Source organism: Chionomys nivalis, chromosome 1 (assembly GCF_950005125.1).
Source record: "Chionomys nivalis chromosome 1, mChiNiv1.1, whole genome shotgun sequence".
Lineage (NCBI taxonomy): Eukaryota > Metazoa > Chordata > Mammalia > Rodentia > Cricetidae > Chionomys > Chionomys nivalis.
This window is the reverse complement of record NC_080086.1, coordinates 104,922,258-104,934,201: the sequence shown is the minus strand read 5'-3', so window position 1 is coordinate 104,934,201 and position 11,944 is coordinate 104,922,258. Positions and strand designations below refer to the sequence as shown.

The 11,944-nt window shown below is 43.9% G+C and overlaps 1 pseudogene; it reads left to right on the top strand.

Moving 5' to 3' along the window:
• Positions 1-305: 305 nt before the first annotated feature.
• On the top strand, positions 306-1,010 carry LOC130880621 (glyceraldehyde-3-phosphate dehydrogenase-like; annotated as a pseudogene).
• Positions 1,011-11,944: the final 10,934 nt, after the last annotated feature.

The following is an 11,944-nucleotide window of genomic DNA, read 5'->3' as shown; positions in this document are numbered from 1 at the left end:
GACTTGTTTTGTTCAAATACCTTCTCTGTCTTTCTAACTAGCAGGTCTTTTGAAAATGAAGCCTGGCCAGATTCTTCACCTATTACAACTTGCGGAGGGATTTCTCATCACTATTAGGACCAGATGTAACCTCTTCATCATGACCTAAGGGACGGCAGAGGGAGGACTAGAGTGCTTGCTAAAGAAGAAAGAACAACAGTTCCTATAGAAACAACTTTCTACCTCACTCATTTCTCCTAAGTATAATCTAAAGCATTTCACGGGAAAGTGCTCATCTAAACAAAAAAGGTTCATTCAGAAATCTAATGTTGGGAGTAAAACACCATCACATAAGACATGAATTGCTGATCACTGAAATTGTGTTGCCTAAATTGAAATACTGGAAACCCATCACCATCATCCAGGAGGAAGATCCCACCAACAATAAATGGGGTGATGTTAGTGTCAAGTATGTTGTGGAGTCTACTGATGTTCTCACGACTGTGGAGAAGAACAGGGTCTACTTGAAGGGTAGATCCACAAGGGGCATCATCTCTGTGCCTTCTGCTGATGCCCTCCTGTCTGTGATGGGTATGGACCATGAGAAGTTTAACAACTCATTCAAAATTGTCGGCAATGTATACTGAGGTGCCAACTGCTCAACCCCCCCATCCCAACCTCGTCCACGGCAACCTTGGCTTTGTAAAATGACTCATTATCACGGTCCATGCCATCATCGCCACACAGAAGACTGTAGATGACACTTCTGGGAAGCTCTGGAATGATGGCTATGGGGCTTCCCAGAACATCATCCCTGTATTCACTGGCAATGCCAAGGCTGTAGGAAGGTCATCCTGGAGCTGAATGGGATGCTCACTGGCACAGAACTCTGTGTTCCTGCCCTCAGTGGATCTGCTGTGGATCTGACATGCTGCCTGGAGAAAGCTGTCAAGTACAATGACATCAAGAAGGCTGTGAAGTAGGCATCAGAGGGCCCACTAAAGGGCATTCTGGGCTGCACTGAGGAGTAGGTTTTTCTCCTGCAACTCTAACAGTGATTCTGGGGCTGGCATTGCTCTCGTTTCCTGGTGTGACAATGAATACAGTGACAGCAACAGGGTGGGTGGTGAATCTCATGACTTACATGGCCTCCAAGGAGTAAGACGCTTCGGACTAACAACCCCAGCAAGAACATGGGAGCAAGACAGAGGCTCTCAGCTGCTGAGGAGTTTCTCTCCCAACTCAGCCCTCAACTCTGAGCATCTCCTCTTACAGTTTCCATCCCCGGAGCCCAAAAGAGTGGCAGAGGTTTAGGAACCCCTGCTTTCTTGAATGGCATCAATTAAGTTCATTGCACTTGAGATAGGAATAGGAGAGAGAGAGAGAGAGAGAGAGAGAGAGAGAGAGAGAGAAGAGAAGAGAAGAGAAGAGAAGAGAAGAGAAGAGAAGAGAAGAGAAGAGAAGAGAAGAGAGGTCAATGAGCTTTGTCAATTGGTGCTTCCTTCTGAAAATGGCATTTGACTAGGTTTGACACTATGCATTAACAAAGAGATTTTTGTTTTGTTTTAGTTTTACTTTTAATTGGGTATATATGGTTATGTGCACAAGAGTGAACGTGCCTTCAGAGACCAGAGGCATCAGATCCCCTTGGAGCTGGAGTTACAGGGCTGTGAGTCATTTGAAGGTGGTATGGGGAATCAAACTCACTTCCTCTGGGAGAGCAGTGCAGGCTGGGAGATCTTTCCAGTTCCGTCTGAGAGGCTGTATAGATGAGCATAATCTACTCTTGCTTTGGGATTGAAATTTGGAAAGCTAGATCATGTCAGCATTGCTCTCACAATGAAAGGAAGCCAATGCATGGTATTGAAGGGGTACATGTTGCTGCTCTGGGCTCTGAATGAGTTCCCTGTGGTCCACGTTTAAGGATTAAAGAAGAGGATGCATGTATGTCTTAGGGTGGGTGCATAGTTGGTATCTGAGAAGCCTGAAGGCAACTCTACCAAGACTGAGTCAGAAGTGAACAGCCATGGATTCTCCAAGTATGGCTGTAGCAAGCCTCTGCTTGGCCAAACTCTGATGGGTTAGAACCGAGGCAGAGGATTCACTGGTGACGATATAGGGCAGGTAAGAGTTAGTGGGGTCACTGAGAAAAATTACTTTTGTGTTGTCAAATAAACCATTCTCAAAGGAGAAAAGGGTAGTGGTGTGGATTTCACTTAGGAATGAACTGGAAGAGTCATAGATGCGTATACTGTTTTACCTGACTGCTAATGTCACTGGCATCCAAAATGTCCACCCTGACTTGCAATGCACCCCAAAACTCATTACTTTCAATGTACATCGGTCCCAGAGTTTGCTGTGGTCTACAGCTGTACCTCTGCCAGATGTTTGACTCTCAGTAGGCCTAGCTGCTGGCTTACCCAAGGTCATGCCTATCTCACGGTCTCCCTTGACTTGGCTCTTCTAACTAGCTTCTGTCTCTCTTTTGTATGTAGGGAGAAAATGAACAATGCCTCTTGAAATTATTCTCCTTTACAATACATTCGAGTGTTTGGTAGCCTCGATAGAGAAGCTGATGATAATCAGGATACATCAGCCATGGATACCTGTTTCTTTTTTTTTTTCCCTTTGCTGTTTATTCCCCCATTATTGTTTTTTCTGGTGCACCAACTTTGTTAATGATTGAAGGTCATTACACCCACAGACCTCTAAAGGTGCTTCATTCACACCAGTCATGGAAGTCCATCAGTAGATGCACTGGGGCCCTCTCTTCAAATAAGACACAGGCAACAAAGGAAGCATGTGTAGAAACTGTGATGCAGCAGAAAGGGACAGTCATAGGGCAGGGCTGAGGGACAATTACGGTCTACAAGTATAGGATCATGACTGACACCAAGAGAAGGAAAACCCTCAGTGAAGTGTTAATGGTAAGCAGGAAATTTGCCTCTTTGTAAAGGAAAGCATATGGATGTAGAGGAAATCAGATTGCTCTCACAGCATGCAGGTAATTCCTCATGAGACGAGATTATAGATGACGAGAGGAGATAAGCAAAAGGTGAGGGTAGAGGCAGATGCCAGGCCAAGGAAGAGCTTGAATGTCAGTTAAAATGAGGTTGATGCTACCTTAGTGGGCTCAGAGAATTTGTCGCAAGCTTCAGTGGGGTCAGGCTGAAGAACAGGTTATAAATCATGCAAAAGGAAATGCAGAGGTTAGAGAGCTGGCTTAGTGGCTAAAAGTGCTTGCTGCTCTTTTGGAGGACCAGAGTTTGGCTCCCAGCACCCACATCTGATAGCTCACAGCCACCTGTTGCTCTAGCTCCCGGGGGAATCTGTTATCATCTTCTGGCCTCTGAAAGCACCTACAATGCACATGTGCATGCATACATGCATGCATGCATACATGCATACATGCATACATTCATACAGATACACTTGAAAAATAAATCTTAAGAAGAAAAAAAGAACCCAAAGACGAGCAAATTCAGCTGACCTACAGTGTACAGCTTCCTTACCTGAAGTTTCAACCACAAACTGAAAAATATGTTTTACAAAGAGTGTCTCTTCCATCTTCGTCACCCTCCATCTTTGCTCTCTAAACAATATGGCATCACAACCCTTTCCATGGCCCCTTCACTCTCTTGGACTTGGTAAGTAATTAAGCGTGCTAATTAAAGGGCTTTGGGTGATGACATAGGCACTGTGCAACAAATACCATGCCGTTTTAGACAAATGTGTTGGGTCTCTGCAGATTCTGGACCCAGACCCCACAAAACACGGGGAGCTAATATTTCAAGCAAACAAAGGCTGTATCCTGAAGTTCAGGTTTATTGTTTTCTTTTAGTTTTGTTTCCTTTGGTCCCTTCTTGCCATACCATTTTCTCCAAAATGGAGTCCAGGGCTCTAGAAGTATACTTTCCAAATCAAGGGATACAAAAAGGTACCAAAGTAGGTTTCCCATTAACTTTGAATATCCCATATCTTCATCTCCGAATTTCATGGGCTGTCGTGGTCCTTCCTGAGAGCCCATCACTTACAATCCCCAGCCCAGGTGCCCGGGTAGCAGCTATCTAACCTTTCCTGCCAAGGGCTGAGACACCCTTGGTTCTCTAAGATATGTCCTTCAACCTGGTTCGTGTCACCTTAATTTTGACTCCCAGGTCACAGTCAACAGCAGAATCAGTAGACAGAGTGAGGAAAATCCATCTTCACCATTGTGGGTCAGACAAGAGCCCCTAGAGAAACAGCAGGCAGAGGCGAAGTAAATTTGCTCTCTCCTTTGGGGCAGAGATGTCTTCTTCAGACCACAGGCTTCTGAGCTGTCTGAACTTTGGATGCTAGAAACTGAATCAGAAATTTCCCAGACTCTCAGACTTTTGATCTATGTGTGTACCCATGCATGTGTATGGGATTGCATACGAATGTCTGCAAGCATAGAAAGGCCAGAACGAGTGTTGAGTCTTATCCTCTACAACCCTTTGCTGATCCCTGCTGGGAGCCGATTTGAGTGGCCGCCATTACAAGATGGCACTTGGCCCCGGCCTCGCTTGTGAACAACTCCATATTAGGCAATGCAGTGGAACCGTGCCTCTCGCATGATGTGCTTAGGGCCAATCCCGTGGCCAGGAGCATCGGCAGGCGCGCATTGGCCAATCCAGGCACAACTCGTTCCCTTACCCCCTATATAAGCAGCCGCTGCTTGGCGCTCGGGGCCCCTCGCTTCTGCTCTCCCTTCAACCAAGAGGCTCTAATAAACCGTGATTTGGGAAGAATCCTCATCTAGTGGTCGTCTTTTTCTGCTGGTCAGGGAGTTCGCCGCAGATCCCTTTGACATAGGGTCTCTCTCTCTCTGAACCTGGAGCTCATGTCTGCTTTCTAGGTTGGGCTACCCTGCCCCTCCCTTCCTCGGAGCTGGGGTAATAGGGTATGCGCTGGAGACACAACTTGTTATGTGGATACTGAGATCCGAACTTCAGTTTTTATGAGTGTGCAACTTCTCTCAACTAACAAGTCATCTCTCCAGGCCCAGACTTTCCATAGTAAGAGGTTCCTTCCTGGTCCAAGACCGAGCCACACTGCTAGCTTTGCTCATCCTTCAGCCTACGGTTGGGCTTCTCCTCCTCCATAGACCCACAAGCCAATTCTTAAATTCCTAGTAAATCTTCTCATATGACTACATCAGCACCTGCATCTATCTATATATCTCTTATCGTATTGGGCTCTCTAGAAACTGATTGACTTGACACCTGTTCATCTATTGTCCATTACAGAGAAATATCCATGCCTACTCACTTCCCTTGTCCCATATTCTGAGGGATTTTTTTTTTCCATAGAGTTGTCAGGTTTTTTTTTATTATGTCTTGTAGATGTTTCCCCAAGTGCCAAGAATACACAATGAGCAAAAGACAGCCTCTTCAAGAAAGACGTTGCAAAACCTGGATATTCATATGCAACAGAATGAAATTGGACCTATGTCTTATACTAAACACAAAAATACACTCAACATGCCTTCAGGACGAACTGAAGAACTAAAGCGGCAAATCTCTGCGGAGGAAACACAGGGAGAGAGCGACATGAAAACAGTTTGGCAATGAGTGTCTGACTGTGGCACCAGAGACACAGGCACCAAAAGCGAAACCAGACAAGAGGACGGCAGCAGACAGAGAAGCTAGGGTGCTGCAAAGGGAACCATTCAAAGGGAGGGCGGCGTCACCATAAGGGACTTAGCTAAGTCTAGGCCTGAGGAAGGGCTAATGTCTACCCTTCTCATTCCTACTCCGTCTTCACGAACCCCAGCAACCCTCACTTTCTTTTTTTTTTTTCTGTTTTTTTTCAGGACAGGGTTTCTTTGTAGCTTTGGTGCCTGTCCCGGAACTAGCTCTTGTAGACCAGGCTGGCCTTGAATTCCCAGAGATCCGCCTGCCTCTGCCTCCCGAGTGCTGGGATTAAAGGCATGCGCCACCACCGCCCGGCTTCAACCCTCACTTTCACAGCCATGTTTGTTTGTTGCAATGAGGACGGACACATTCTTCACTGAAATTCCATAGCAGATAGCTGCAAACTACGGCCCAGGTGTCCACAGTCTGGCTTTCTGGTCTCGCGTTGTATTAGTTATTTGTCATTGCTATGGCAAAAGAGTTGACCAACAAACATGAAAAGTAAAGGTCTATTTGAGTCCATGGCTTAAGGATATGGTACACCTTAGTGGGGGTAGCATGGGGGCATGAGTGACTGTAGCTATGGTAACCGATCCCATTGATGAAGGCTGATGCTCAGCTCACACTTTCTCCTATTGATTTAGTTGGGGAAACCGGCCCCAGGGACAGCGCCATCCGTATGCAGTGTTGATCTTTCTGTTTCCATTAACCTCCCTGGAAATGCCCTTATGGATAGAGGCAGCTGTGTCTCCAAACCCAGCTGAGAATGGAGATTAACCATCACACATATGGAGTCCATGCTACCTTTTTACTTTCAAATATGCTGCTCTTTCCACAAGGGAAACAAGGCCAGAGTGAAGTTATGGTGCCAGGCTGAGAGTCTAAACTCTTAAAGCTGACCTCGTGCCTGGCTTGTGGAAGATGTCACTCTCGGGACCGCTACCTGACCAAAACATAAACTAACTATTTAGTTAAATAAATAAATAAATAAATAAGCAAAGCAGACAACCACTTCCATTCTTAGGAACAAAATAGTGAATATGGGCTGTATTGTTTCACTGAACAGCCTGGATTCCCACTGGCAAGTGCTATTGTTCCAAAACCCTGTTTTTCTTCTTTACCCAGGAATCAAACTGTTCCTTTGGAGGCTCTGCCTTCCTTCAGCGTACACTTCTAAGCCACCTGTCAAGAGGACAGCGGAGACTATCCGCCTTTAGGGCTAGCCTAGTTCTCAGTATGCACTCTGTAAAAATGGAGGCTCTGAGCCCCAGTTTGAGTCCAAACTGTTGGATCTTTGAAAATATAGCTCTCAAATTCACTTGATTTCAACAGTCATATTTAAAATTTTTTTTTTAAGGCACAGATTTCGATTTTACTAGACTTAATTACCAGTACTTTGAGCTTCGTAGATTTCATGGAACAGCCCAGTCTTTTTTACCTCTTTTTACCTGAATCATTGTTCCCAATGAATGGAATTCAGGGGGACTGTAGAAGCTTAACAAACAGTGTAGTGACCCCCTTGATTGGGTCCTTGTCACAGGACTGAATTTCAATCAACCTGTGTCTAACAGGTTGGACTTTTGGAATCAGTTACATTTTCTCACCCTCCAGCAAGTCAGTGCGTTATGGACCTGCTATCATCTTCCTTGATTTCAAATTGGACAACTCCCTTCTGAACTCATCTTTCCTGGGAGACTTTCATCAACCGTAACCACTAGCAACCAGCTGATGCCACCGAAGTCTCCATTCCGAATCATTTATCCAAAGCCATGGTGTTTGTCTTTAGGATTACCATGGAGGGTGGTTTAATTCGCTTCACTACACACTCACAGAGAGCCACGTGCTTGCAAAAACCCTCTGTTCACGGATGCTCTTCATGTTTCATGCTCATCTCTACAGTCAAAGCTACATACTTAAAAGTAACTGTTTGGGAAACTTCCTTCTTTGGCACCAGTTTCTGTCAACCAAGATGAGCCAAACCATGGGATTGAGCAACCCATACATTCAAACAGCAAAAAACATTTTTAAAGGTTTCTTGAACACATTGTGTGCCCTCTGTTGATAAGCTATGGATGGTGTCTTGTTGTTGCAGAAGGCCAGGGGTCTACACTAGACTATGAGCCCACCTTTGACACATACATCTAAGATCTTGCGATGAAAAGAGCATGGGACAAAAGTCTCTTCTATAGACATGCCATCGTAAAGGTGGGTCACAAGACTAGGCCCTGAGATGCCAATGGGTGAGAAATGGAGAGGCTTCAAGGTATATTTCTGAGCATAAACAAAAATTAGTATGAAGCAAGCATTAAAGAAGATGTTTGGTTGGTGTGATATTTAACCACAATAAAATAAAATAAAAATAAAAAATACCTCGAGTAAAGGAACCAGAATCATGTGGTGCATACTTTAGATAGGAAATCATATGACCTAATCTTGAAGAGAAAGTCCACATGGCCTAGGGTGATGTAGAGACTTGTGGCAGAGTCCCACAGGTATGTTAATAGAACAAGCAGTAGTTCTAAGGAGGAAGTACTATCTGGATCTGGGGGTGGATGAGGAGGTTCTTAGAGAAATAGTACCCAGATATTGATGATGAGATCTAAAATTTGGGAGTAAGCATACCCAAGGGCCAAGCCTAGTTGTACTGGGGTGTGAAAGCAACATCAACAAAGACAGAGCTCAGGCAGGTGTTCCGTTGAGGGGTGTCCAGAGAGCTGGCCTTCCTGCCGACATAGTTGAAGAATCATTCCTGGTCATGCTGGCTGTCCTGATATTAATACTCTGAGATGGGTCTAAGTTTATACCAATAGGATTCAGGCACCATGAATAGATTTACATAGTCCACGACATCATACCTAAACAGATGTAATGGGCCATGAGTAATGTGCTTTGCCAGGACCAGCTTCCTACCTGCTCCTATTATAAAGCGCACACCATCACCCATGTGCGCCTCAATATGCCCAGACAGAGGAAGGATTGAGAGAAAAGTCCTTTACTTCTTTGCTACTAATCCCTGTGCAGATACTGAAATTTCCTCCTGACTGTCAGTAAATAGAGTTTGACTCAGGGACTTACTGCTCATCATTGCTCTCCTTCCCAAGTGTGTCACCTGCTTAATGGTTTCCTTTAATCTCAGCATTATTGGCCAGGCGGGCCATTCTGAGCAGCCTCTTATATTGCCTTAGACTCTTCCATCTTTAACAAGGATCTTGACCAGACAGTTCTTCTGGGTTCACATGCCATTTCTTGTCCTCTCTTCCATGGGTCCTGAGAATTATTCTAGGGCATTCTTCATTTTCTCTACTCAGATCAATAATCCAAGACTGGGGACGACTGTCTCCTTTCAATATTATGCTATTTCAGTAAACTTCCTGTCTGGTCATTTTCCCAGAATTTCCTGTACCAGGTACTTTCCTTCTACTATAGGTCTGGAGCAAGGAGTGTCCCAGATCTCAGACCATCTCTCTTCTTTCTTTAGATCTTTGGGGACCCTTTATGATTATGCTAAGTCTTACATTTTCTTTTAAAATTGAACTAAATGCAAGTTGACCAATTGTGTCTTCAAACTATAATCTGAATTTATTCTCTGTTCTGTCTTCTTAGTTTCTATAATCATATTCCAGATTAGCCTTCAGTTCCTTTGTTTACACTGTATCAGTCTCCAGAACTCTTAACTTTTTTTTTAAATTCATCTTCACAAGTAGGATCATGTTAGTGCATTATTTAACCACACATTGCTTGTTTACCCTTCTTAACCATGCACTTCCTGTCACTGCCTTGTCTACATTCTCCACTGCTCTTCTGACCATCAACCATCATCAATTCCACACCATCCTTTTGTGCTTCTCTGGCCATGACCAGAATATCAGGCATCTTCAGATCTGTGGAACCTTCTGATGGCATGTTTGACACATTCTTATTGGGTGACAGCACCCCCAGAGTTAACATACTTTTTGACCCTGAAACATACTCAGTTTTCTTTCCCTTCCTCTTGATTTACATGAGCCCTGATATGAAAACCACCAATAATGGGTCTTATCTACCTGTCAAGTAACTATTTATATTTTGATGTCCAGACTCTCAACTGAAATATTCCTTAAACATTCCACATTAGAATGCTTTTCCATGCATCTTTTAAAGGTTTATTTTAGTGTTTTTTTTTTGGGGGGGGGTGGAGGAATGCATATGAGTACTTGAGGAGATCAAAAGAGGTAATCAAATGCCCTGGAACTAGAGTCATAAGTGGTTGTAAGCTGCCCAGTGTGGATTCTGGGTACTGAAGTCTGGTTCTCTAGAAGAACGACACACATTCTAAATCACCTAATGAACCATCTCTCCAGCCCCATTCTTAATTTAAAAGCAAACAAACAAAAAAACCCAAACTATTTTATTCCATCTAATGCAACTTGCTGGGTTTTCTTTCAATCAATTGGCTATATTATTTTTGGTCTGCTCTTTCCTCTCACGAAGGTATATTCTCCAAATGATGAGCCCCTTCTCACCATTTATCTTAATCATGACTACACAGTCTGGCACAAAATAAATATTTGTTGAGAAAATGACATCTTGGAGCAGAGCCCAAGGCCAAGGTTGCTCCAGTCTCACCATCTGTGTCAATCAAATTAAATCGATACTATGGATCTCAGGCTTTGAACTACACCAATTTTAGGTACAACAAAAATGACAGTTACTTAATTTTCTATTTTTTTCCTTCTTGCTCTCGTGTTTTGGTTTTAAAGAATATCTGCAAAACTGAAACAAATTCCCCCAAGAAAATGAAAGCTACAAATCAATAAAGGTCCTACCAATTTTTCATGTTACTCAACAAACTAAAGACTTCTACTTACTACAGAGGTCACTTCTCATTAAAGTTACCATAAATACATATTAAAGTACAATTGCTCAACAGAGTATATTAAAGACAGACGCAAAACAAAAGACTCAGTAAAGGGTGATATTGCTCCCAAATATAAATTGTGTTGTGTGTAGGTACTAAGAAGTGTGTTTTGGGACTAAATATCTCACTTTCTCTCCCACATGTCAAAATAAATAGGATGGCTCCAGAAATGCCAGGAAACTCTTGAATTTTCAGAGGGTTTGCAGACTTGTGCTGACTACAAAATGAGCCAAGACAATACACTAAGCAAAGGAGATGAAGTAAACAAGAACAAATAAGACAAAATCGCCAGTACCTCTGTGAGTTGCCTGCAGCCACTCGGATGCTCTTGCCCTGAACTCTGGGAAGAAAATGACCTTCCATACCAAATTGAAGTCTTCCAGGTTATTGAGTAACACGATCTACTGGTCGAGCCTTCTCACTCACAGACTCCAGCTTGAAGATGGCTAGAAAAAAAAAAACAGGCAATGGGCTCTCATCACTGACTACGGATGATGACCCTTGATGCTGATATCTTGCAGTATTGATATTCAAGAACCCAGGTAGTGAGCGCAGCTCATAGGGCAGGGCCTATGGTTTGTTGTGTGGACTAGACAGTAACATTAGGCCTACGTGAGTCTACACATTGCCCTGCCTCTTCACGATAATCAAAGAAGTTAGCCCATTGGAAGATACCAAACGGAACTCAGAATGCCTTCAACCTGACATGAATTAAGGGCGCACCATGCACCATGACATGGATTTAGAATTCCATGTAGCCAAGAAGCTGGCGCAGGTTAGAAGTATCCAAGAGGAGTACAGTGGCAAGGTTACCAATAAAAATAATAACCCAAGAGGTAAAAAAAATGTTATAAAGCTAAACATTTTATACTAGTTTTGGGTCTTCAAAAGTTCCCCTCAAACCCAACAACCCAGTAAGGTCTCATCTTTGGTGTCTGTCCGCCGATCCTAATTCTGACTCAACTCTAGAACAAACCGTGCACCATCTCAAGTTCACGTTTTAGTTTATAAAAAGTGCAAGGTGAACATGAAGTCACGTGTTAAGTGACCTAAGCCTAGAAGGTCAGTCTACAGCCTGGGAGACTGTGACATTTCTTGGAAGGGAGGGCCTGAAATTCACTGAGGTCTAGAGCAGGCCTGGTAAGCAGTCACTGTGCAGGCACTCCGTCATGAACAATATTCTCTGTGGCTGATTTCTATGATATGAAGAGTGTGAATGTGGGGGGGGGGGCATAAGGGACCCAGCCCAGCTGTTCATGGGCTGCCCTCAGATGGACAGTCCTACACTGGGCTCTCCATAACTGCATGTGTCCCCTAGTGGCTCAGCCCCTCTGTTCGAGCAGAGAAGATGTAGTACCTTCATTACTGTTCTTATTGGTGTGACGTGGCACCATGGCCACAGCAACTCTTATAA